We start from the raw sequence: 25,348 nt of genomic DNA on the forward strand, positions 1-25,348 counted from the left end.
CATGTGATTTACCACATGATATGCCACACTTTACACATGGTAAAACTATTCCTTATTTTCACTTTGGCCCAAAAACTCATTAGAATTCCAATTACATCTCTTTTGATGGTTATTCAAATATTTCGCAACACTCCCCCTTGGATAACTATATGTTAAGAATATGCTTCATTAAAACCTTATGAAGGAAAACCCAGTGGGAAAAAACCTTTGGTGAAGAAAAAGAGTACAATATTCTTATATTTGATTTGTTTAGATTGCCTTATTAAAACCTTGCTAAGGAAAACCCAGTGGGAAAAAATTTTAGATGAAAGGAAAATAGTACAATCTACAAATCTGCTTAAATAGATGACTCCCCCTCAATGTTGCATAATGGATCTACATGTCGACGCATCCCAATATTATGCATCGAACTTCTTAAATGTTTCAGTCGACAGTGCTTTAGTAAATAGATCTGCCAGCTTATCACTTGAGCGTATCTTTGACATAGCCACATTTGATCTATGTGATACAGACAACATTATCTTCATATAATATGGTTGGACTATATTTTGTTGAAGACAATCTGTAACTTTCTTGAATATGATGGATCATGGATCTAAGCCAAATACATTCTCGACTTGCTTCATGAATTGCAAGTATCTCTGAATGATTTGAAGTAGTCGTCAATGTTTGTTTATTAATAGCACTAATTGTATTAAGATATAGTACTTTAGGACCAAGAATTTCTTCACCATCTTCCAGAGAGCGAGAAAACCATTGGAGTATTTAATGGATGAGTTTTTTTCATAAAAAGGTGCTTCAGGACTTTTTAATTGATGAACAAGAATTTCAATTGACAAATGTTCGATCTGCAAGTCGATACAAAATTTCGTTTTGCTAAGATCTTTCATTTCAAATTCATTTTAATATTTTGCAGTTTATGACTCGTCTAGAGCTCCACAAGATTCAAAACTTCAACATATACTTCAACAATTGCAAATCTCGATTCCTCACTTTTGGGTTTTGAATTAAATGCTTTTGGCACCTTAAATCCTTAAGGGACTTATATATATATATATATCACTATCTAGTGAGTTGTAGCCACATCCATTAAAAGCATATCTAAATTTTCTATAATTTTCAAGCTGATGAAAAATCTAAATGCAATTGTGTTCATAAGTTTTCTCATAGTCAATACGAAGTTTCTGCAAGAAATCTTGCACAATAAGTTCCGCATTATATCCAATAATTTCATTTTTCTCATTACGTTGTAGTATAAATACCCACTTATATTTGACAGGCTATGTCCCTTCTGGGGGTTAGACTACAGGTCCAAATATTTCACATTTTTGTAAGCAAGTTTAATTCTACTTGTATTACTTCTTTCCACATTGGCCAATTATTTCCACATCCACTACAACAAGTTGGGTCTTGGATGACGAATTTTTTTCGTCTCCAAAGAGCTAATTTCGTCACTATAGATATTTGTGAGGAAATATTTTTGTCACCGGGTTCGTCATTGAATGTTTGTCACTAAAAACCATCATGACGAAAAATAATTTCGTCACCAATGAAATTACTTTAGTGACGAAACTTTTTGTCACCAATAAAACAACATTTTGTCACAAAAAATCCTCATTTTCGTCACCAAATAGTTTTTCAGTACCACATTTATAACTTTAGTTGACGAATAAATTTGTCACGCATGTTGATCATTGATGAGCAAATAATTTCGTCACAGTAAGATGTAAAGTTGACAAAATTTTTCGTCTCCAAATATCATACATGGGTGACGAAATATATTTCGTAACAAAAATATATATACATGACAAAATTTTTAATCACCAAACAACAAAATTAATGAAAACCTTCATATATAAACTATAGTAAATTGTCACAAAAAATATTTATTAGCAACAAATAGTCACTTTGTCATAATAACAAATACAAATGACGAAAACAATTCGTCACTAAACTTGTCCCATATTTTGTATTTCAATTTAAATTATTATTTTACAAATATCCCTATTCATATCCCAATAACCTTTTAAATGTACTAAGAAATCCACTAGCTATTATATACCACTCCATAAAAAAATTCACCAAAAAATTTATATTATAAATCAAAATATATCCATCAAACAAATTTAATAATAATCCATTAAGTATAACAAAAAAACCATCAAAGCAAATCCAAAAATGAACTAACATGGAGTTCACAAAAAAAAATCAGCATTCAATCTTGATTTGCAACTAGAACCAAGTATCAGTTCAGGAAAAAAAAATTTCACACTTGATCTTGATTTGCTAGTATGCTTCCAAACGTCATCAAAAACCAATCTGCAAAGAAAATAAACAAAAAAAAAAAAAATTAAAATATTATCAATTACATTGTATAGACCTCTTTATCCATGTCAATACAAATTGTGTACACAATGAGTCTAGCTTGACAACCAAAAATTCCTTTATACATGACAAGCTCCTATTAATCACATCACTAAATTAGAGCAACTCCAACACTACCTAGCAAAAATACTCAAAAAAATATACACGTAGTTTTGTCTCTATTTTGGTTAATGTGTATTTTAATAAGGGTCATGCTAAGTAAGAAGTAACTAATGAATCTATTTTCATTAAATACATCTTCAAACTTGTTAAATCTTAGTTAATAATTAGTGAAATTGTTGTGCTTTAACTAGTATATACTAACCAACATTAGAAAAATAAAAACATAAAACAAGCGGGACTTACCAAACACAGCGATCTACGAGTTCATGGGATACCTCCTCCTTTAAATTGTCCTTTGAAACCTTGCTTCTTAAGAAACCTTGCTTCGTAGAAAAGAATGAAAATAAGGTCAGACGTGGGTGAAAACAGAATTTATGCTGTTCTTAATTTCAAGTGATTTTTTTCTGAGTATACTAACCTGAAGATTCACAAGGAACCCACAATGACTAAATGATTTTAGCCCAACAGCTAAAGTAAGCCAAGCAGATGCTATTGATGTGTGCTTTGCCATGGTTAGACAATTGAGCGCAATCCCAGGACCAACAAAACCAATTGACTGCAAGTAAGGATATACCTGATGCTTACTATATCACATGATTAGTAGGAAAATCCAAAAGTAAAACAAGAGAAACAAATGTAGACAGAAATATTTCAATTCAAACTTCTAGTTTTCCAGGTTACATGCAATTTTGTGAAACCAGCATCAATGATTGTTTATTGCCTGTTTGAATCAAAATTAGAAAGAAATTTTAAAAAATAAAAAATTGGACAACCATACATGATGCTCATGAGTCCATGCGTGGACCATGACTACTAGTAAATACATTTTGGAAACAAAATTAATAGAAGTTGTCTTTGGTTATGTTTTTACTTTTTTGAAAGACCAAGCTGCTTGTCTGAGGTGGACATGATATATCTATAACAAAGAGACATGTATTTCATCTTTCTCATAAAATCAGTACACTTGTTGAGTATGTGATAAATTGCAGATAAACTACAACTTTTAGGCTAGCTATGGCCTTACTGTTTTAAAATATATAGGCATCCATGAAAGAATAACAAAGAATCCCTGTATACAACGGAAAGAATATCAGTACCCAAAAAATCATATATCTACACAATGAAAGATATGTACACAAGCATTCAAATACTTTAGACACCTAATCACACAATTGTATTGGGTATATATTCACATATTAAGTTAGTGATTTGCAGGGTTCCTTCTTAGTATATCATTCTAACCAAAGAAAGAAAAGTATAATCAAATAACATACATTTACTTCGAAACATTCTCTTATCTAAACATTTCTAAAGCATAAAAGGTTGACAAATAAGATCATACATGGGAACCATATTGTGTTGATTTTGTGGAAACATATATAGCCGGATCTTGCTGGTCTTAAGAAAAAGATCTAAATAATACGAGAAGAAAAATGATACCATGCTCATGACAGCCAAGCTTCTAGTATAATTTGTCCTCCTGTCCAGCCAATTCTCAAAAGTGCAACTTTTTAACTAAAACACCTATCAAGAGGCAATGTAACTAACTTGACAAAAGAATTCCCAGGAGAGAGCCAAAGATGCAGCATATTTCTTGAAGAAAACATACCCTTGCCAGGTCATTTCCTTCACTATTTTGCAGAGCATACTCAAACACCTCCACTTTAGCTATAAGTGGCAAATGGTCATAATCTTTAGCAAAATTAAGCATATGTTTGTGCTCTAGATTTAAGGTGATCTATATACCAGAAACATGCACAAAAAATTAGACGAAATGCGTGTGCGTGCACACACACACACACATAAAGCATCAAATGAACCTTAGCGGACCTTTCTAGCATCTCTTTACTCCGAATGAGATGGTGCAGGGTGTCACAATTTGGTACCCATCCTATTAATCCGCTGTTTGGAGACAATGGAATGACAGCATATCTTTGAATAGAAAGATCCTTCTCTGCAGTGTTTCTGGAATTTTCCAAAAGTGTGTTCACCAAACCAAAGAGCTGGCCAACATGCAAAATAAAATGTCATTGATAGAGTAACAAAAATAATATAAAAACACCACGTACAATTCCAATTTTGTAAACATAACCCTTATGTGCCTTAGAACCCAGCACCACTAGAAAGTGGATGCAGAAAACTAGAAGCCCCACTTCTTAAATAATCCCACAACCAACAACCAGGTCCAAAGGCTATTTCTTCTTCAAGAGAGTGATATCTAATCTAAAAATTATAAATGATGTTTAGATATGCAAAGTTAAAACCACAATTCAATAGATATATTCAGCAATGCAAACACAGCTCAGAGAAGACACTAGAATTGTCAAATTTAAAAAAAAAAATTAATTTAAAAAAAAAACTATAAAATATATTTAATAGCTTTAAAATAAAACAAAAGAAAGCTATAAAATCTATACATGAAGTCTGTAGAATGGAGCATGGAAGGAGCAACCTCATGTTCCTCATTTATACTTCTTTAACATTGAACACAAATTCAGACTAAAGCATGCTTTGAGCAAAATTTTAGAGTTTTGTACTCATAATTTGCTACTTTTAAGCATGATTCTTATCTAAATTCAATCTGAAAAGTATGACTTTTAACCATTATTGTAGTAGTGACTCTATTGAAATGTTTTATACATATGGATATCCTATGTTGTCTGTGTTTAGAAAAGTATGTAAATGACATCCTTAGTTAGTCCCATGTACTAGGGGACAACAAACTTACTAATACCTCATAGGAATGAAATCTTCTTTGCCTCATGTGTGTGTAGTATTGGGTTGTCATGCCCATCATTTATTCCATATCATATTGATATAGCTGTATAGTAGAGTTGGTTATATACACAAAAATAGAGTTCTAGCCATGGCTACATCCTTTTGGAATTGTATTTAAAAAAAAAAATTAAGAATGAAATTCTAAAGCCAACAACATTTTCATGAAAACCATGAAGAATGTGACACCTCTCATGCCACCTGACAACCAAACTAAACAATAATGGCTTGAAGCAACCAAATTAGAGGCATAACCACAACAAAACAACCATGGTCTGAACCAACCCAAAGAGGCACAACCTCCACCAATGTGAAAAATGATTAGCAAATACACTATGGTGGTATTCTAAGATTTCATTTTCTTGGTGTTCTCAATGTTAGTATTGATACATATCTTTGCTAATTTTTTTTTTTTAAAAAAAATGGCAACTAAATTATTATATATACATGGAATTTAATTAAAAATAATCTCTCTTTATCTCATTTCTTTCTACTAGCATTATACTATTTAGCTTCTAATGAATTCAGGCACATTCTTAAGTTGAAAACAATTACAAGTAATCTCACTTTTTCTGAGTTAAATAAGCTAAAAAAAAAATCAAATAATCTAGAATCTAGAATTGTAGTCAAACATCATCATTTGACCTTTTTTTTAATCCAATAATAACACTAAACCCAAAGATTTATTTATAATTTAAAAAAAAAAACAAAATTCAAACCCATTAAGAAATGAATTGAACAAATACAAATTCTATTAAGAGAGTGGAATTGAACAAATACAAATTCTATTATATATTAAAATTAAGAATTCTATTAATACAAATTCTTTTAATCAATTGGGCTCTACCAGCATACGACAACACTTTATTAGCTCACGATTGAATCCTCTTAGTAATCCTAGCAACCAATTGATCAGAATCTATTTTACACAACTTAGTAGAGACAAGAGGAACCCCCAAATACCTCATAGGAAGCTTCCCATCTTTAAAATCCATAATAGAAAGCAACTCACCTCTCAAGTGACAGTCCATATTCTAGCAAAGAACATATGACTCTTAGGATGAAAGATCTTATGGGACTCTATTTATGAAAAATCTCATTCATTCATATACATTTTGTGTCAAATTGTACAAAATTGATATATGTGTTGCAAATTTATTCATAATTATGTACGCGCATGACTAAAAGGAAGATAGATATCTAGAGGAAGCAATAAAAGCTTTATTTTTGATACAATCTGAAATCTAATTCCAATGAGATGCAAAAAATGTAGACCAACTAAACTAACCTCAGCTGATCAAGAAACAAATGATGCCATATTACTGTCGTGACCATCAAAAATCAACCAGCCCTAGGAATTGATCTTGAAACCCAACAAATTAGGGCCTTCTAGATGACTATTTAAACCCTTCATCAATCATTTTTTGGTTTTAAAATTTTAGCTGATAAAGCAGAGAACTCATCATCAGTTGTGAGAGTGGATTGTCATAGATATAACTCATCATCTGATCGCCTTATGTAGAACTAATCGAGGGTTTGAATTGGGGTTTCGGTTTGGGAGGGTTTCAAAGGGTAGATCGAGATGGAGAGAGATAGTGAGGCAGAGATTGAGAGCGAAGGTGAAGCAAAGATAGAGATAGAGATAGAGAGATGGTGAGATAGAGATGGAGCACTCCAACTGGGACTGATCTTTGCCAGATGTCGGAGGTAAGGGTTTGGCTAGAAAGAGGGTTGGGGTTAGAGAAGCGGGCGGTGGAGAATCTAGGGTTGTAGTGCTGGCCGTTCTGGAGAAGAAAAAAAGAAAAAATGATGGAGAGAGAGAGAGAGACGAAAGCTATGGAGAGAAACAAACAGACAGAAAGCCACAGAGAGTGCTAATGCTAGGTAGTGTTTGACACTCTGAAATTTTATTTTGGTGCTATTTTTTTTAGTCACATCTTTTAGGATAGCATTGTGTATTATGGAAAGTGTAATATTTTAAATGGTTAATTTTTTTGTGGGTCGTGAAAAGTATAATTTTTAATGATTAATTTTTTGTGTCGTCAAATATTTAATATTTTTATCAATTTATAGACGATGTTGTGTATAGTTGATGTATTAACGGCATGTTATATACACGTCATAAATTTTTTTATTATTTACAGTTAACATTGCAAGTCATAAAAAAATCATCATTATTAACATTTACGACCTACGCAATACACACATCGTAGTTGAGAAATTATTTACGATATGCAGAAAAAGCAAGTCATAAAAATAAGAAACCACAGCTTGCATTTACTGTATGTCGTTGATATGAAGCTGTAAAAACCCAGTTTTGTTGTAGTGGATAAACATAAAAGGGGTAAAAAAATTAAAACCCTACTCATTTTTTTCATTGTCGCTTAATACATCAAAATTTTCCCACCAACATTTTTTTCCTCACCAGAAGATCTCAAAAATATTAAAAAAATTTGGTAACGAAAGCATATTTCTCATAAATAATTTTATAATTAGTGATCAATTTTTTTCTCACCAAAAGTCCCAAAATTTTGGTGCCACCCAAAAAAATTAGTGAGAAAATTTTTGGTGACGAAACTTAATTTTTCCTCACCTAAAAGAAAGTATTTATTGACGAAAATAAATTTCGTCACCTATCATTTTTATTTTTTTATTATATGTGACAAAATTTATAAATTTTTATTTAGTGGCGAAATTTATTTTCTTCACTAGTTTTCGTCATCAGGAGGCGCTGATCGAAGAGAACATGAGGCATCGAAGGAGACGGGTAGAGAGGCTCGGAGATGTGACGTCGACGACGGCACTGAAGAAGGAGAACAGGCAACATCAGTGGTAGCGCTAGAGGAGAACACTCTGAATGAGGACTAACTTGTGTTTTGTTTTGAGAGAGAGATATGAGAGGAAAACTAATAAACAAAACAAAACCAAAAAACAAAAAAAAAAAGGAAAAAATTAGTAGTATATTTTTTTTTTTTGCCCAATCTGTCAAAATTTTCCCTTCAAAATTAGTGAGTTCCTATTTAGTGTAAAAATTCATATTTTCAAGTGTAAAAAGAGGAGGAGAGGGGGGGAATTTTTATTTTCTAAAAAAAATTCATAAATATTATACTTTTTAAGTATATTTATGTTATGCGTGTCTAAAAAAAAAAAAACCTAGAATATTAAAAAAAATTCATTGAAAATATAATTCGGAAAATAAAAAAGTAAATTTTTTGAAAACCAAAACCGAACAAGTTGATTAGTGACGAAAATATATTTCTCACCATATAATCTTAAAATTTATAAAATTGAGTTTTTAAAAAAAAAATGTAAAATTATTGGTGACGAAAATATATTCCTCACTAAAAATTTTATGATTGGTGACAAAAAAATTTCTCATCAAAAGTCTCAAAATTTTGGCGCCACCAAAAAAATTTAGCAGGAAAACCTTCGATGACGAAATTTAATTTTTCCTCACCTAAAAAGAAATATTTATTGATGAAAATAAATTTCGTCACTAATTATTTTTATTTTTTATTATATGTGACAAATTTATAATTCGTCATGAATTACTCTTATTTAGTAACGAAATTTATTTTTTTCATTACTTTTCGTCACCATAAGTTACTTTTGTTGTGTAAAATTATTGACGATAAAAATATATTTCTCATTAAATAATTTCAAAATATTTAAAATTAATTTCTTTTAAAAATATTTAAAATTATTTGTAATGAAAATATATTTCTCACTGATAATTTTATAATTGGTGACAAATTTTTTTCTTATTAAAAATCTCAAAATTTTGGCGTCATCTAAAAAAAATTAGAGGAAAAATCTTTGGTGACGAAATTTAATTTTTCTTCACCTAAAAATAAGTATTTATTAATGAAAATAAATTTCGTCACCTATTATTTTTACTTTTTATTATATGTGACAAAATTTATAATTCGTCACGGATTATTCTTATTTAGTGACGAAATATTTTTTTCACTACTTTTCGTCACCATAAGTTTAGAGAGTTAATTAACTTGTGTTTTCGTTTTGAGAGAGAGAAAGAGAGAGAAGAGAAAAATTGATAAACAAAAATAAAGGGGGAAAAAAGTTAGTAGTCTATTTTTTCCATTACCGCCCAATATGTTAAAATTTTTCCTCTAAAATTGGTGACAATATAATTTCCTCACTAAAATGTCTCAAAATATTAAAAATTATTAATGATAAAAATATATTTCTCACCAAATGGTCTTAAAACATTTAAAATCAAGTTTCTCAAAAAAAATATATACAAAATTATTGGTGACGAAAATGTATTCCTCGCTAATAATTTTATAATTGGTGACAAATTTTTTTCTCACCAAAAGTCTAAATTTTTGGCGCCACTCAAAAAATATTAGCGGGAAAACCTTCGGTGACGAAACTTAATTTTTCCTCACCTAAAAAGAAGTATTTGTTGACAAAAATAAATTTCGTCACCTATTATTTTTATTTTTTTATTATACGTGACAAAATTTTATAATTCGTCACGGATTATTCTTATTCAGTGACAATTTATTTTCTTCACTACTTTTCATCACCATAGGTTACTTTTGTTGTAGTGATCGTCATTCTTTGACAATTTGTGGTTTATTATTATCATCACTTTTGGTAATGCTTTCACCATTACATCTGATAATATCAAGAGCAACTTTAAACGAAAATATATTGTCGACAACAGTTTAATTTCTAACACAAATATCTCCTGCACTTATATAATGTGTTGAGATCTCATTATTTTCAGATACCTTTTCCACTTCAAGTGATAACTCTTCAAGAGGTTCCACTTTAAGGGATAACTTTTCAAGAGATTCCACGGCAGGGGATAACTCTTCAGGAGATTATTCTTTCTAGAGGTTCTGCTTCAGGAGGTTTATAAGTAGGAGATTTAGATATATTTATTATAATAGTCTGTTTTGTAGGTCTAGCCTCTTCAGGAGCACTAAGAATTTTTTGTGGGTTTAGCCTCTTCAAGAGTGCTAGGTATAGTCTCTTCTAGAGCACCTATTCAGGAATGTGGATATAGCCTCTTCAGGAGCGTTAGATATGATCTTTTCAGGAACACCAATTGTCTTCTTTCTTCAAGAAACTTGTCTTTTGCATCGACAGGTCTACCACACTTCTGGCATGACTTAGATACATTTACAGCTATACTAACAGATTGTCCTTCAGGAACATCAATTCTTGTTGGAGCATTAGCAGTTGGAATATAGGATTTTATTATATTTTTAGTGTCGGTGCAGGCATCTGGTAATTGATTTGCTTACTTGGCAAATAAATAATCCTTTGAACTTCTAGTTCACATTGATTAATGTAAGGATCAAGATAAGATAACATCAAATTATTTCAAGTGATTTCACATCAAAATGACAATCTTCAAAACATGATCTAAATCCATCACATGTTAAGGATTCAAGATATCTAATAATAGATGAGGAATCAAAACTAACATAAACTCCAAATTTATAGCGATCCCGGGTTTTACCCTTGTTGTGCAGTGATCCGGACATGTGTCCGTGGGTGTTGGTGGTTGTTTATTATCTCGTTTGCATTCTTTTACTTTGTATACTGAGTTACAGGATGTGTTGGGCAGGTTTGTTACAGGTTGGTTGTGTTTGGGAGCCTAGTGTTGCTGCCCAGATTTTTGGACCTTCGCTCGAGCGAGGAGTTGGTCGCTCGAGCGAGAGTGAGGTTCGTGTCTGGTGGGTCGAGCCAGGGTGGCTTCGCTCGAGCGAGTGTTGCGTCTGGTTCTGGACCTGAGAGTTGCCATTCTTGGCTCGAGCGAGCTTCCTTCGCTCGAGCGGTCTGGGTTTTTCCTCGCTCGATCGAGAACATCTTGGCTCGAGCGAGAGTTTTCTGTGTCTGGTCGCTCGAGCGACGAAGGCTTCGCTCGAGCGAGAGTGTTTTATATCAGCGGACAGTAGCGTTTTGAAACATCACTTTTTCACTTTTTTTTTCTTTCAAACCCTTGATCCGAGACCCTCTCTCTCTAAACTTATATTCTCTCTAAGAATTGATCTCCCTAGAGTGTGAATCTAGCCTAGGGCCTTTGTTAAAAAGATAGAGGGCATTGAGAGCTTTGTTTTAATCTGAAAAAGTTTGGATTTGGAGCACGTTGGTCTTCGAGTCTTCATCTCCTTTTTGGCTCAAACTTCGAGGTAGGGATATCCTACTCCTCTCTATGGGTTTTGTCTTTAAATTTTGGCATTTTGAGATGTTGGGGTTGGTTTGGTAATTTTGTGAAAGTTTGGGGGCTTTTGTGTAATTTTACAAAAGTTGGGGTTTTATTCATAATAAACCTGAATGCATGTTTGGCATAAAGAAATGGAATAAATGTTAAGTCATTGATGAAAATGGGACCTAAGGGTTGAAATGTTAATTATGAGAATTGACCTAATTACATTGTTTGATTAATTGGGATAATTAATTGTGAGAAATGAGGAAATGAAATGTTGATTGAATATCCATTGTGCATTTATTTTCTGTTTAGAAATAACTGCTTTGGGCTATCGGTGGAGGATAGTCGTGATTGTTGTAGACAATGCATGATGATTAGGCAAACTGAAACTAATCAATGAAATGTGTCATGGAACTTGACGGTTGATAGAATACATTAACTACATGTATTGGGTGATTGTATATAGAACCCTTGTGTTTGTATACGTTATGTGTAGAGGAGGAGATGGGGGATGTACTCCGCGGTTTAGGGGAAGATAGGGGATGTACCTCTAAACCGGATAGTGTTGGGAGAAGCTAGGGGATGAACTCCGTAGATACAGCTCATATGCTTGTCTAAAGAAGTGAAGATAGAGCTTATATGCTTATCTTTGTGATGTGTGGATATAGCTTTTATGCTTATCTGTGGATATTGTGGTTATACATATCTGTTGTAGAATGTGGATATAGCTTATATGCTTATCTGTGGATATTGTTGCTATACATATCTGTTGTAGAATGTGGATATAGCTTATTGTTTATCTGTGAATGTGGATATTGTTGTTATACATATCTGTTAAGAATGTGGCTAGTGCTTATATGCCTATCTGTTGAAAAAGGGAAAATGAAAAATAACTTGGACTTATGAGTCGGTTGACATAAATTTGTGATTTATGTGAATGTATCAGTGTTGACCATCTATCAATTGCTAATCTTTTAGTCATTGTTCATGGTTGGTTTAGTATATTTCTGCTGGGCTGTGGCTCACCCTATATGGGAATATCATTTTCAGGTACAGGTAGCATGCCACCTCCAAGGACATAGCTTGGGAGGCTAGAGGCGGGCACACTTTCGTTGATTTACTTTTGATGTATTACATGTAAACTCAAGCCAAGGGCTTAACGTGTACGAGTTAGTGCTCTTTTGATGTATCCAAGTGTTAACTTGGAAAGCTGTAAGCCCGTAGGGCATTTTGTTTTGATGTTAACATATAATACTTATGTAATGAGACGCTAATGAATAAAAGAAGGTGGTTTGTTTATATGTCAATGCATATCTTATTTGATGGGTTTAATGTTATTATTTTGAGGGCGTTACAACTTGGTATCAGAGCGTACCGGGTTCGAATACTTTGGGTACGTGGGAAGTGATTAGGATCACAATGGGTTTGTCTCGCTTGGTAGAGACGTAGATGTAGTATCATATGCTATGTGCTTAAATGATAACATGCTTATGTGACTATGTGGGTATGGGATTTACTTTCTAGGATGTTGATTGGATCCTTGAGTTTCTGGGAGTCTTGTTGGAAAAGCACTTGATCAATGCTGTTTCTAACCGGAACTCTAGTAACGTCTCGGGACTATCATTATCCGGAAATGAAATTCGTAAGTGCTTATGTGTTTATGTTCTTATGTGGAGTGAATTACAGTTGTCCATGTATTAGGACGTGAGTGTTTAGCTTCGGCACATTTATGAATGTGCTAATGTTCTGTGTTACCTTTATTAGGATGTCAGGACGAGGAAGAGGTGCTAGGCGTGGTAGACCTGCGAGGCAGGAGGTACCGTTACCGGAGGAAGTTCCGGCAGTGCAGGAGGGAGTTGGGCAGGCCAATGTGGCCGAGCCAGCGGGTCAGCAGGCCATGGGTGCCTTGGCCAGAGAGATAGCAGGAGCTTTGGGTATTCTTAGAGCTGGGAATCAGGCAGTTGAGACAGGGCCTTCCTTCTTGAAGAGGGAGTTTTTCCGGTCCAATCCGGATGAGTTTATCGGGGATCCGAAGGAGCCACTGAAGGCTAATGAGTGGCTAGAGCAAATGAGTAAGACGTTCGAGATGCTTGGCATCGAGGACGAAGCACTGAAAGTGACCTTGGCATCCTTCCAACTGAAGGGAGATGCGGGTCAATGGTGGAAGTATGAGAAGGCTCGTGTTGGTGGTACCTGGGAGGCGTTTGTGAATGCTTTTCAGGAGAGGTTTTTGTCTGCAGCAGCTAGGGAGAAGCTGAGGGATCAGTTCAGCCGGCTTAAACAGCAGGGCTTGTCAGTGGCCGAGTTTGAGGCTACTTTTACCAGTCTGTCCAGGTTTGCACCGGAACTGGTGGCGTCCGAGGAACGCCGTTGCTATGAGTTTGAGCGGAAGTTGAGGCGGGGCCTCAAGTTGAGAGTTGGTGGGTCTTACATCCGAGAGTATAGACACCTGGTAGATGCCGCTGCTCATATGGAAATTATGATACAGGAAGAGGAGGAAGAACAGAGGGGCTCCAAGAGAAGCCAGGATAGTCAGAATGATGGCAGGAGGCAGAGGGGTTATAACCCTCAGCAGTCTCAGGGTGCAGTCTCTAGATCGACCTTTCCAGTGCCGAGTGCAGGCTCGGGGAGAGGCAGTCAGGGAGAGTTTACTTGTTATAAGTGTGGCCAGCTGGGTCACAAGGTTTCAGTCTGCCCGCAGAAGGGTGGGGGTCAGAAAGCTGCTTCATCTTCAGCTAGACAGCAGAGTCAGAGTTTGGGCAGGGGGCAGCCCTTGTCTTGTTATCAGTGTGGACAGCCTGGGCACCTGAAGAGGTTTTGCCCACAGTTGAGTGCCACTTCGGGAGCGTCTGGTTCTAGGCAGACGCAGGGTTTTCAGCCAGCTCAGTCTGTGCAGGCCTCGAGGGCCAATCCGGGAGCTTCGTCATCCCAGACTGTGCAGCAGTCTTTTGCTCCGAGGGGTGAGCAGGTAGACCAGGGGCCTACGGGGCGCGTGTATGCTGTTACCGCGCAGGATTTAGTACCAGCTCCATCAGTAGTGAGAGGTACTTTTCTGTTTTGCAACTCGGTTGCTAATGTGTTGATAGACACGGGTGCATCTCATTCTTTTGTATCTGCTGCATTTGCATCGGTTTTGGAATTGGAGTTGGCACAGTTAGCATCTCCTATTTGTGTGGTATCGCCTTTGGGTGGTGAGTTGATCTTGAAACAGGGTGTTAGAGGTTGTGATATTGAGGTCGCCGACTATAGGCTTCCTTTTCCGTTTGTTGTCATGCCCATGAAGGGTTTTGATGTTATTTTGGGTATGGACTGGCTATCGTCATACCGGGCTGTTATCGATTGCTACCGCCAGAGGGTCACGTTATGTACCTTGAGCGGGGAGTGGTTCCATTTCTTGGGAGACCGGGTTGGTAGTGTTTTGCCACCGGGGTATGATTCGCGAGGGCGAAGTGAGCTCAGTGGTCTACTTGCTAGCTTTGAGAGTAGTGAGTATGATGAGTCTCAGATTGTGTTGCCGAGGGTGGTTTGTGAGTATTCGGATGTCTTTCCCGAAGATCTTGTTAGTTTGCCACCTTATCGTGAGATAGAGTTCTCTATTGATTTAGTGCCCGGCACGGCGCCGATTTCTATGGCACCTTACCGTTTTGCTCCAGCAGAGTTGGTTGAGTTGAAAGTTCAGCTCTAGGAATTGCTCGATAAGGGCTTTGTTCGCCCTAGTGTTTCGCCGTGAGGAGCGCCGGCCCTCTTTGTTAAAAAGAAAGATGGTGCCTTGAGATTGCGTATTGACTACCGGAAGTTGAATCGGGCTACAGTTAAGAATAAGTATCCTATGCCCCGTATAGATGATTTGTTTGACCAGTTGAAGGGTTCCCGTTGTTTCTCTAAGATAGACTTGAGATCGGGTTACCACCAGTTGAGGGTCAGGGAGGAGGATATTCCTAAGACGGCATTCCGTACGCGGTATGGCCATTATGAGTTTTTGGTGATGCCATTTGGGCTTACCAATGCACCGGCAGTCTATGTGGACTTGATGAACCGGATTTTCCGGGAGTTCTTAGACCGATTTGTGGTCGTCTTCGTGGACGACATCCTTATTTATTCGCCTTCAGAGGAGGAGCACGAGGAACACTTGAGAGTGGTGCTTGAGTTGCTTAGAGCCCATAGGCTGTATGCCAAGTTTGGGAAGTGTGAGTTCTGGCTGAGGGAAGTCAAATTCTTAGGCCACGTGGTATCCGGGTAAGGGGTGTCTGTTGATACATCCAAGGTTGAGGCAGTGCAAGATTGGGCACAGCCTAAGGGTGTGTTTGAGATCCGCAATTTTTTGGGATTAGCTGGGTATTACCGTCGGTTTGTGAAAGATTTCTCCAGGTTAGCGTCACCGTTGACTAGACTAACTCGGAAGGGAGTCAAGTTTGTGTGGAGTGAGACTTGTGAAAAGTCGTTCCAAGAGCTAAAAGTTAGATTAACCACCGCTCCGGTGTTGATTATTCCGGAGAGAGGTTTGGGTTATGCGGTTTATTGTGATGCCTCACGAGAGGGTTTGGGTTATGTGTTGATGCAAGAGGGGAAAGTGGTAGCTTATGGCTCACGTTAGTTGAAAATACACGAGAAGAATTACCCCACACACGACCTAGAGTTAGCAGCAGTGATCTTTGCCTTGAAAATATGGAGGCACTACCTTTATGGTGAGAAGTTCGAGGTGTTCTCGGACCATAAGAGTTTGAAGTATCTGTTTACACAGAGAGACTTGAATTTGAGGCAGAGGAGGTGGATGGAGTTCATCGAGGATTATGATTTTGAGTTGCATTATCATCCGGGAAAGGCCAATGTTGTGGCCAATGCCCTTAGTAGGAAATCCATTAGTGATGTAGCTTGTATAGCCATCCGGGAATGGGAGATGTTGGGAGTACTTGGCGAGTTTGATTTGCTACTGGGCGAATCTGTTGAGGCTGCGGCCTTGTTTTCTGTTGTTGCGCAGCCTACACTTGTGACACGAGTGTTAGAGGCACAAGGAGGTGACCTTGAGGTCGAATCCCTCCGAGAGAAGATCTCCAGTGGGAAGGTTGAGAAGGGTTTGACGGTGTATCCCGACCTGAGTGTGAGATACCGAGACCGTCTGTTTGTACCGGAGTCTTGCCGAGAGGAGGTACTCCGAGAGTTTCACCATTCGCGCCTTGCGGTGCATCCGGGAGGTACTAAGATGTATCAGGATTTGGGTCGCCAGTTTTGGTGGCGGGGTATGAAGAGAGATGTGGCGGTTTTCGTATCGAAGTGCCTTACTTGCCAGCAAGTGAAGGCCGAGCATCAGAGGCTAGCGGGTTTGTTGCAACCCCTTGCCTATTGCCGAGTGGAAGTGGGAGCATGTCACTATGGACTTCGTTGTAGGTCTTCCGAGGACGCAGCGAGGTAGTGATGCTATTTGGGTGGTTGTAGACCGGTTGACTAAATCGGCGCACTTTATTCCTATGCGCGTGAGAGATTCGGTACATCATCTTGCCGACTTGTATGTTCGGGACGTAATGAGATTGCACGGGGTCACAGTGACGATCATCTCAGATAGAGATCCTCGTTTTACTGCTAGATTGTGGCAGAGTTTGCAGAGTGCCTTGGGCACTAAGTTGACTTTTAGTACGGCTTATCATCCACAGACTGACGGGCAGTCCGAGCGTACTATCCAGATCCTCGAGGATATGCTTCGGGGTTGTGTCCTGGACTTCAGTGGGACGTGGGAGAGGCACTTACCCTTGGTAGAGTTTGCCTACAATAACAGTTTTCAGTCTAGCATCGGTATGGCACCGTTTGAGGCCTTGTATGGCCGACCGTGTAGGTCTCCAGTTTGTTGGGCCGAGGTGGGTGATGCACCTTTGTTGGGTCCAGAGTTGGTTAGGGAGACGACGGAGAAAGTTGAGCTTATCCGTAGGAGGCTTGTTACAGCCCATAGTCGGCAGAAATCTTATGCTGACCGTAGGAGGAGGCCTTTGGCGTTTGGGGTAGGTGATCATGTCTTTCTGAAAATATCACCTAGGCGAGGCTTGATGAGGTTTGGGAAGAGTGGGAAGTTATCTCCTCGGTTTATTGGTCCTTTTGAGATCCTTGAGAGGATTGGTGAGGTTGCTTATCGGTTAGCCTTACCGCCGCAGTTGTCCGGAGTACATGACGTGTTTCATGTGAGTATGCTTCGGAAGTATGAGCCAGATCCATCACATGTGTTGGATTGGACCGATTTAGAGGTAGATGAGGATGCCTCGTATGAGGAGAGACCGGTTCGGGTCATGGATAGGCGGGATCAGGTCCTGCGTGGCAAGACCATTCCTTTGGTGAAAGTCTTGTGGAAACATCACGGAGTGGAGGAAGTCACTTGGGAACGTGAGTTGGAAGTCCGAGAGAAATATCCGGACTTGTTTGTTGATATGTGATCTTGTATTTAAATTTTGCTTATATATCTTAAGTTGTGAAACATTGAAAATGTTTTGGTTAATTGGAAGTATATTTGGAACTTGCCTCATATGGAAGTTGAATGTGACACTATATGTGTTGAATGTATTGTTGAAATTGGAAAGATAATGCATATTGTTAATGCATGTTGAAAGTACATATGTTGTTTACATATTGTGAAATGCCTCTTGTTAAATGGAGGGGATGGCCGGTAATGGGTCGGATTGTTGAATGTTATAGTGTAACATTGTTAAAAATGGAGAAAAACTTGTTTTTGAAAACTTGTGCTAAATTTCGAGGACGAAATTCTTTAAGGGGAGGAGGTTATAGCGATCCCGGGTTTTACCCTTGTTGTGCAGTGATCCGGACATGTGTCCGTGGGTGTTGGTGGTTGTTTGTTATCTCGTTTGCATTCTTTTACCTTGTATATTGAGTTACAGGATGTGTTGGGCAGGTTTGTTACAGGTTGGTTGTGTTTGGGAGCCTAGTGTTGCTGCCCAGATTTTTGGACCTTCGCTCGAACGAGGAGTTAGTCGCTTGAGCGAGAGTGAGGTTCGTGTCTGGTGGGTCGAGCCAGGGTGGCTTCGCTCGAGCGAGTGTTGCGTCTGGTTCTGGACCTGAGAGTTGCCATTCTTGGCTCGAGCGAGCTTCCTTCGCTCGAGCGGTCTGGGTTTTTCCTGGCTCGATCGAGAACATCTTGGCTCGAGCGAGAGTTTTCTGTGTCTGGTCGCTCGAGCGACGAAGGCTTCGCTCGAGCGAGAGTGTTTTCTATCAGCGGACAGTAGCGTTTTGAAACATCACTTTTTCACTTTTTTTTTCTTTCAAACCCTTGATCCGAGACCCTCTCTCTCTAAACTTATATTCTCTCTAAGAATTGATCTCCCTAGAGTGTGAATCTAGCCTAGGGCCTTTGTTAAAAAGATAGAGGGCATTGAGAGCTTTGTTTTAATTTGAAAAAGTTTGGATTTGGAGCACGTTGGTCTTCGAGTCTTCATCTCCTTTTTGGCTCAAACTTCGAGGTAGGGATATCCTACTCCTCTCTATGGGTTTTGTCTTTAAATTTTGGCATTTTGAGATGTTGGGGTTGGTTTGGTAATTTTGTGAAAGTTTGGGGGCTTTTGTGTAATTTTACAAAAGTTGGGGTTTTATTCATAATAAACCTGAATGCATGTTTGGCATAAAGAAATGGAATAAATGTTAAGTCATTGATGAAAATGGGACCTAAGGGTTGAAATGTTAATTATGGGAATTGACCGAATTACATTGTTTGATTAATTGGGATAATTAATTGTGAGAAGTGAGGAAATGAAATGTTGATTGAATATCCATTGTGCATTTATTTTCTGTTTAGAAATAACTGCTTTGGGCTATCGGTGGAGGATAGTCGTGATTGTTGTAGACAATGCATGATGATTAGGCAAACTGAAACTAATCAATGAAATGTGTCATGGAACTTGACAGTTGATAGAATACATTAACTACATGTATTGGGTGATTGTATATAGAACCCTTGTGTTTGTATACGTTATGTGTAGAGGAAGAGATGGGGGATGTACTCCGCGGTTTAGGGGAAGATAGGGGATGTACCTCTAAACCGGATAGTGTTGGGAGAAGATAGGGGATGAACTCCGTAGATACAGCTCATATGTTTGTCTAAAGAAGTGAAGATAGAGCTTATATGCTTATCTTTGTGATGTGTGGATATAGCTTTTATGCTTATCTGTGGATATTGTGGTTATACATATCTGTTGTAGAATGTGGATATAGCTTATATGCTTATCTGTGGATATTGTTGCTATACATATCTGTTGTAGAATGTGGATATAGCTTATTGCTTATCTGTGAATGTGGATATTGTTGTTATACATATCTGTTGAGAATGTGACTAGTGCTTATATGCCTATCTGTTGAAAAAGGGAAAATGAAAAGTAACTTGGACTTATGAGTCGGTTGACATAAATTTGTGATTTATGTGAATGTATCAGTGTTGACCATCTATCAATTGCTAATCTTTTAGTCATTGTTCATGGTTGGTTTAGTATATTTCTGCTGGGCTGTGGCTCACCCTATATGGGAATATCATTTTCAGGTACAGGTAGCATGCCACCTCCAAGGACATAGCTTGGGAGGCTAGAGGCGGGCACACTTTCGTTGATTTACTTTTGATGTATTACATGTAAACTCAAGCCAAGGGCTTAACGTGTACGAGTTAGTGCTCTTTTGATGTATCCAAGTGTTAACTTAGAAAGCTGTAAGCCCGTAGGGCATTTTGTTTTGATGTTAACATGTAATACTTATGTAATGAGACGCTAATGAATAAAAGAAGGTGGTTTGTTTATATGTCAATGCATGTCTTATTTGATGGGTTTAATGTTATTATTTTGAGGGCGTTACAAAATTTATGTTAAAGACCCATTTGCAATAGAAACATATGCAACATAACTAAACATTCTAAATAAATAGTATTTGATGGTTGACCAAATACAAGCTATAATGGTGAGTACTCACGTATACAGTTGGTCTAGCATGACTCTATGCTGAAACAAGTAATTTATTTTTCATAAGCAAAGGTTGAACGATCATCTAAAGCCATTTAATTATATATTAAATTATACCATTTTGAGCATGAACATGGACAGTAGGATGCTTGACATCAATACCAACATGTATGCAATAATCATTAAAAGTTATGTTATGAATGAGACTATCACTACAACAAATTACACTTTTGGTCACCAAAAGTCATTTTTTTAGTCGCCAAATATTTTTACCGACTAAAATTTTTGGTCACCCGTTTGGTCGTTGATTGATTGTCGGCAAAAGAATTGGTGACTAATTTTTTTTTAGTCGCTGAAAGTCACCAATTAGCGACTAAAAATTTAGTCACCCAAAAGAAAATATTTAGTCGCAAAAAAAAAAAATTCATCTTCAGCTTTTTAGCTACCAATTTTTTAGTCGCTAAAAACTTCGCTCCTTTCTGGCTACCAATTTTTTAGTCGCCAAAAACGTGGCACTCCTGTTTGGCTACCAATTTTTTAGTCGCTAAAATCATGGTACTCCCTTTTAGCTACTAATTTTTTAGTAGCCAAAAACCTTTTTTTTTTTTTTTTGGCTACTAACTGTTTAGTCGCCAATAAGTTCCCTTTTATTTTTCGGCTACTAAATGTTTAGTCGCCAAAAGCTCTATTTATTAATTATTTTTAAATGCACAAATTAAATAATTTTCATTAATTTCTAAATTATATGCATTCCATTATCAATGCAACCTGTACATATACAGAATAATACATCTACCAATTATAATCTAAATCTATTATCAATAATACCCATTTCATTATCAACTATCCAAAAACTTTAACTTATAACATCTTATTCCAAGTATCATATAAATCCATTCAAATCAAGTATAATTCATCTCAATTAAATATTACATACAAAAACACTGTATTTCCAAAACAGAGAATTGTACACAAATAGATGCCACATACAGAATAAATGCTCTTCATCCACAAAAATAAATATCCACAATAGCTTACGCAAAAGCAATCTGTAAAAAAAAAAAAAAAAACCATTTGCACTTATTCAATAAAATTGACATTTCAAATTATAACAAGTATAAAATTAATAATTCTGATATATTATACTCTAGCAGAAACACAATAAAGACTCAACATTACAACTAAGTCAAAGTACCTTGAAAACCAATTGAAAGCAAGCGAGGGGTATATGTAAGGATTCCCTGCACATGATTAAGACTCAATTGTAAACATGACATGAATGCAATCTGTACAAAACTTTACAACTGAGAAGAAAGTCATTCAAAATCAAAATCACTGGATATTGAATTAGCAAACTACTGGTGCATGTCTGATAAATTTGAAGAAAAATACCACAATGAAGAATTAAATATGTAAATTAGAGAACAGACAATGTTATACCCATTACACAACAGAACAAACAATGGTAAAGGAGGAAGGAAAATAATTGCCTACAATGTATCAGAAAGACATGTCTCTAAACAGAGCTGAATGGTAGAAGATGATTCTGTAGCCCCAAGGACTTGGAATTGAGGCTTTATCAAATTGAATAATGCAACCTCACCCACATAATAACAGTGCAGGAAAGGATAAAGAAATCCACCATGTATATAGCCAAGAAAATTAAATATATCAACCTCAGCCACCAAATGCTCCCCGTAGATTGCAAGAACTTAATGTCAAAATTTCCCACCTGTTGTGTTTCACCAGAACGGTATAGCACATCCATATTAAGACCTTGATTTTTAAAGACTGCATCACTCTAGGGGTCCTCAACCAATCCAAGCAATTCATCCTTCAATATTACACACAGCCAGTCAATATTTTATTTAATATTGTATTTGCAAGAAAAACAGCACGACATAATAACTGCAACAAAATATGTAAACACGTGTCTACATAACTTCAACATGTAAATCAAGATTTGATGTAGCATATCTAACAAGTACCACAGGCCAGTTTATAAGTTTAACATACAGGAAAGACTTGCTGCCTCCTAATAGCCAGAAGGGCAAGAGAAAAATATTTTAGAGCCTCATGTGTAGCGTAGAGCATGTGAATGAAAGGGTAAACATAAGGAAAAATCAATCCCATTACATATGAAGCAAAAAAGGAAAATACGTATGTTATTTATGAAGCAATTAGTCTAATTATAATGGAATGCCAGAATATCGTGTTAGGGAAACTTAGGTGAAAGTTGTAAGTCTTCTTGACTTTGTGTTTGTATTTTTTGATCATAGTGGATTTTCTCTTCGTGTTGGGACTGTGATTTTTTATCTTGTTGGGTTTTTCATGTAAAATATGATATTCATGTGTTGATTGTTTATTCATGATTCAATCTGTTGGATCAACTAAAATTAAACTTAAAATCAATAATTTTAATTGGTTGACCTATTCATCCCCTTTAAGCACTTTGGACTCCGTAATTTCACAAACATAGTGCTATTGCAAATTAAGTAAATTTTCAATGCAACAATTGGGCTTTTTAACAACAGTTAGAATCATAGAACAACAAGAATGGGCAGATTCAAAAAAAGAAGAGGAAGCTATATTTGGCGGTAAGAATTAGAGAAAAGAAATGAGAAAATTCAAGCCTAAAAAATGTGAGATGCTGCTGCAAATGATTAGGTTGTTCATCTTGTGAAAATTGAAGAGTAGAAAACATGGGTCTCTCGTTAGTCCCTCTGTGTTCTCCTTACAGAACACATTGATTTAATTAAGTGTGAGAACGTATTTTTGAGTGGGACCACATTGGTTCAAGATCTCATTTATATGGTACAATATCGGATTGTGGTACATATGGTAGGATGATAATGGTTTAGGTCATTGGACGCGACTCCAAAGTTGGGTATAAATGATACTCTTAAGGCGATTAAACCCAACCCAATTAGGAACATAAATTTTAGATAAGGAATACTTGGTAGACAAGTAGAGTCCTAAATGGAAAATGAAACGTAAGCTGAGACAAAGCATTACTGTATAAATAGCACACCTCCATGGGTTGAGGTACACATTATGCATTTTGTAATAAATAGGGGGACTAAATTTGAGGAGGGAGAAGATAAAAAAATAAAACACAAAGATGCTGACACTAAATTGGGAACTCCATCCCTGTTGTTCAGATTGGTCTTCTAAATAGGGGGACTACATTCCTTGACCGCAAACCACCTTCATTATTGCAGAATTGATCTAATTCTCTATTGATGTTTTGGAATCTTTTATAATTATTTATAAATAAAAAAAAAGCAAAATGAGAAAAGAAAAAATCATTTGAGTAATTAATTTGTTTCATTTCCCATATTTGGTCGGCAATGTGATTCCCTGCCATTATTCTAAGATAGGAGTAGTTGTAATATCTTACTAACTTTTCTTTGACTTTATATATTTTATGGCCTTCTTCACAGTGGCATCTTCATGTTGGTGATTTTGGAAACATGTGCACGTTCACTGAGAGAGAGATCTGCAAATTAAACATATGAATCCTATAATTGAAGCACACTAGCTCATCCCTCACACCTTCATGTTTGCTTTTAATATTTTCATTTTCTGTTTTCGTTTTTCAGAATATATAAACAATGGATCCAGTCTGGTGGCCGAATCAAACACAACAAATGTGATTTATGCTTCATAGATTATCAAATTAAACTTCAAACATATTCCTTGGTCCAAAAAACAAAAAACTTAAAAAGAAAAAAGATAAAGGGTGCGTGCATGTGTGTGAGAGAGAGAGAGGAGGGGTGCAGGAGAGTGAAGGGCATCCAAAGCACAACATATGAATAGATAGTCCTTACCTATCCTATATAGCATCGCCATGTCCGAAGTCTTCCCCGCGAACATGAACACCCATGTTTTTCCCAATTCATAATTCTAATCAACAAAGAATTCCCAACATAATCAATCATATTGAGTTTGTTCATCTACACTTGGCTCCAAAAACAATAAACAAACTACAATTTCAAAACTAATTGAATCCAATGATATCAAAATTCCAAATTATAATTAGCAAACAACACTCAAGCTAACCTGAAATTGAGACTGAAGCAAAAGCAAACATATATTGTATGCCTGTGGAACTTACATTGGTGATATAAACAGTTCAAAAGCAAAGATGTTCCCTGCAATAGGCACACAAGAATGAGCCTTTTGACAATTTCTTGAATAATACTCTTGAAATATCCACCTCTTAGTAAAGCAAATAAAGTTAAAATTAAGCTTGTACAAGTTCACATGTTACAAATTTGAGAACTATTCTAGAAACTATTTTCAAAATAAATTCTGGTCCTCCTCTTCTTCTTCCTTTCTGTCATGAATTTATTTTCACAAGCTGGAATCAGGTTTTGGATTTTCTGGAAATTATTACCATAAATCTTTGTAGCTAAACTTTGAGATGGCAAACAATTCCATACATAGAGAAACCATATATACTCACACCGACACACACGAAGGGTGGAGCCACATACCCCATTAAAACTTATTGAAACTAATGGGTTCAAACTTCTTATACATATTAAAATGTGACACAATAGTTTCATAAAACATAAATCAAAATTTAAAGAAAATTCAGAATATGTTTATTTTTATTATTTTTTTAATTTTTTATATTCCTAAAATAATGTTAACCATCAAAAAATCCATCCATAGTTATCAAAATACACATAATTCATATATAGGTTTAGATAAACCCAAAAATTATGAATGTAGAAACAAATTAACATCTTGTGCTTTATTTATCTCACTCTGTTTTTAGTGCTTATGAGGCCAATTGACCTTCAAACTTTACCAGCAGCAAAGGGAATGCATATCATGAAGAAACAAGTACAACACTTGGAGGGAAAATCACCTGGTTCTCATAGACTTTGGAAATCTGTTCCAAGCTGCTTTGTGTGAGAGTATTTAGTGTACATATATCATTCTTCAAATGAATCGA

At 36.3% G+C, this 25,348-nt stretch overlaps 2 long non-coding RNA genes across 5 annotated transcripts; both read right to left on the reverse strand.

Annotated features, from left to right (window-relative positions):
- Window positions 1–2,732: 2,732 nt before the first annotated feature.
- Window positions 2,733–6,960, reverse strand: LOC114322329 (uncharacterized). Of its 4 annotated transcripts, none has more exons than XR_014360507.1 (5): window positions 6,551–6,960; window positions 4,318–4,490; window positions 3,928–4,225; window positions 2,906–3,071; window positions 2,733–2,806 (listed from the first exon to the last, which is right to left on the reverse strand). It is a non-coding gene; the product is annotated as an uncharacterized LOC114322329 (long non-coding RNA). The 4 variants fall into 4 exon arrangements; XR_014360506.1 differs by having other exon boundaries at window positions 2,906–3,043; window positions 6,551–6,959; XR_014360505.1 differs by lacking the exons at window positions 2,733–2,806; window positions 2,906–3,071 and having other exon boundaries at window positions 3,085–4,011; window positions 4,097–4,225; window positions 6,551–6,781.
- Window positions 6,961–21,758: 14,798 nt separating this feature from the next.
- LOC114304361 (uncharacterized) lies at window positions 21,759–24,426 on the reverse strand. The gene is made up of 2 exons (XR_014360508.1): window positions 24,213–24,426; window positions 21,759–22,216 (listed from the first exon to the last, which is right to left on the reverse strand). It is a non-coding gene; the product is annotated as an uncharacterized LOC114304361 (long non-coding RNA).
- Window positions 24,427–25,348: the final 922 nt, after the last annotated feature.

The sequence above is a fragment of the Camellia sinensis genome, chromosome 2 (assembly GCF_055761805.1).
Source record: "Camellia sinensis isolate YWXY chromosome 2, ASM5576180v1, whole genome shotgun sequence".
In the NCBI taxonomy this organism is placed as follows: domain Eukaryota; kingdom Viridiplantae; phylum Streptophyta; class Magnoliopsida; order Ericales; family Theaceae; genus Camellia; species Camellia sinensis.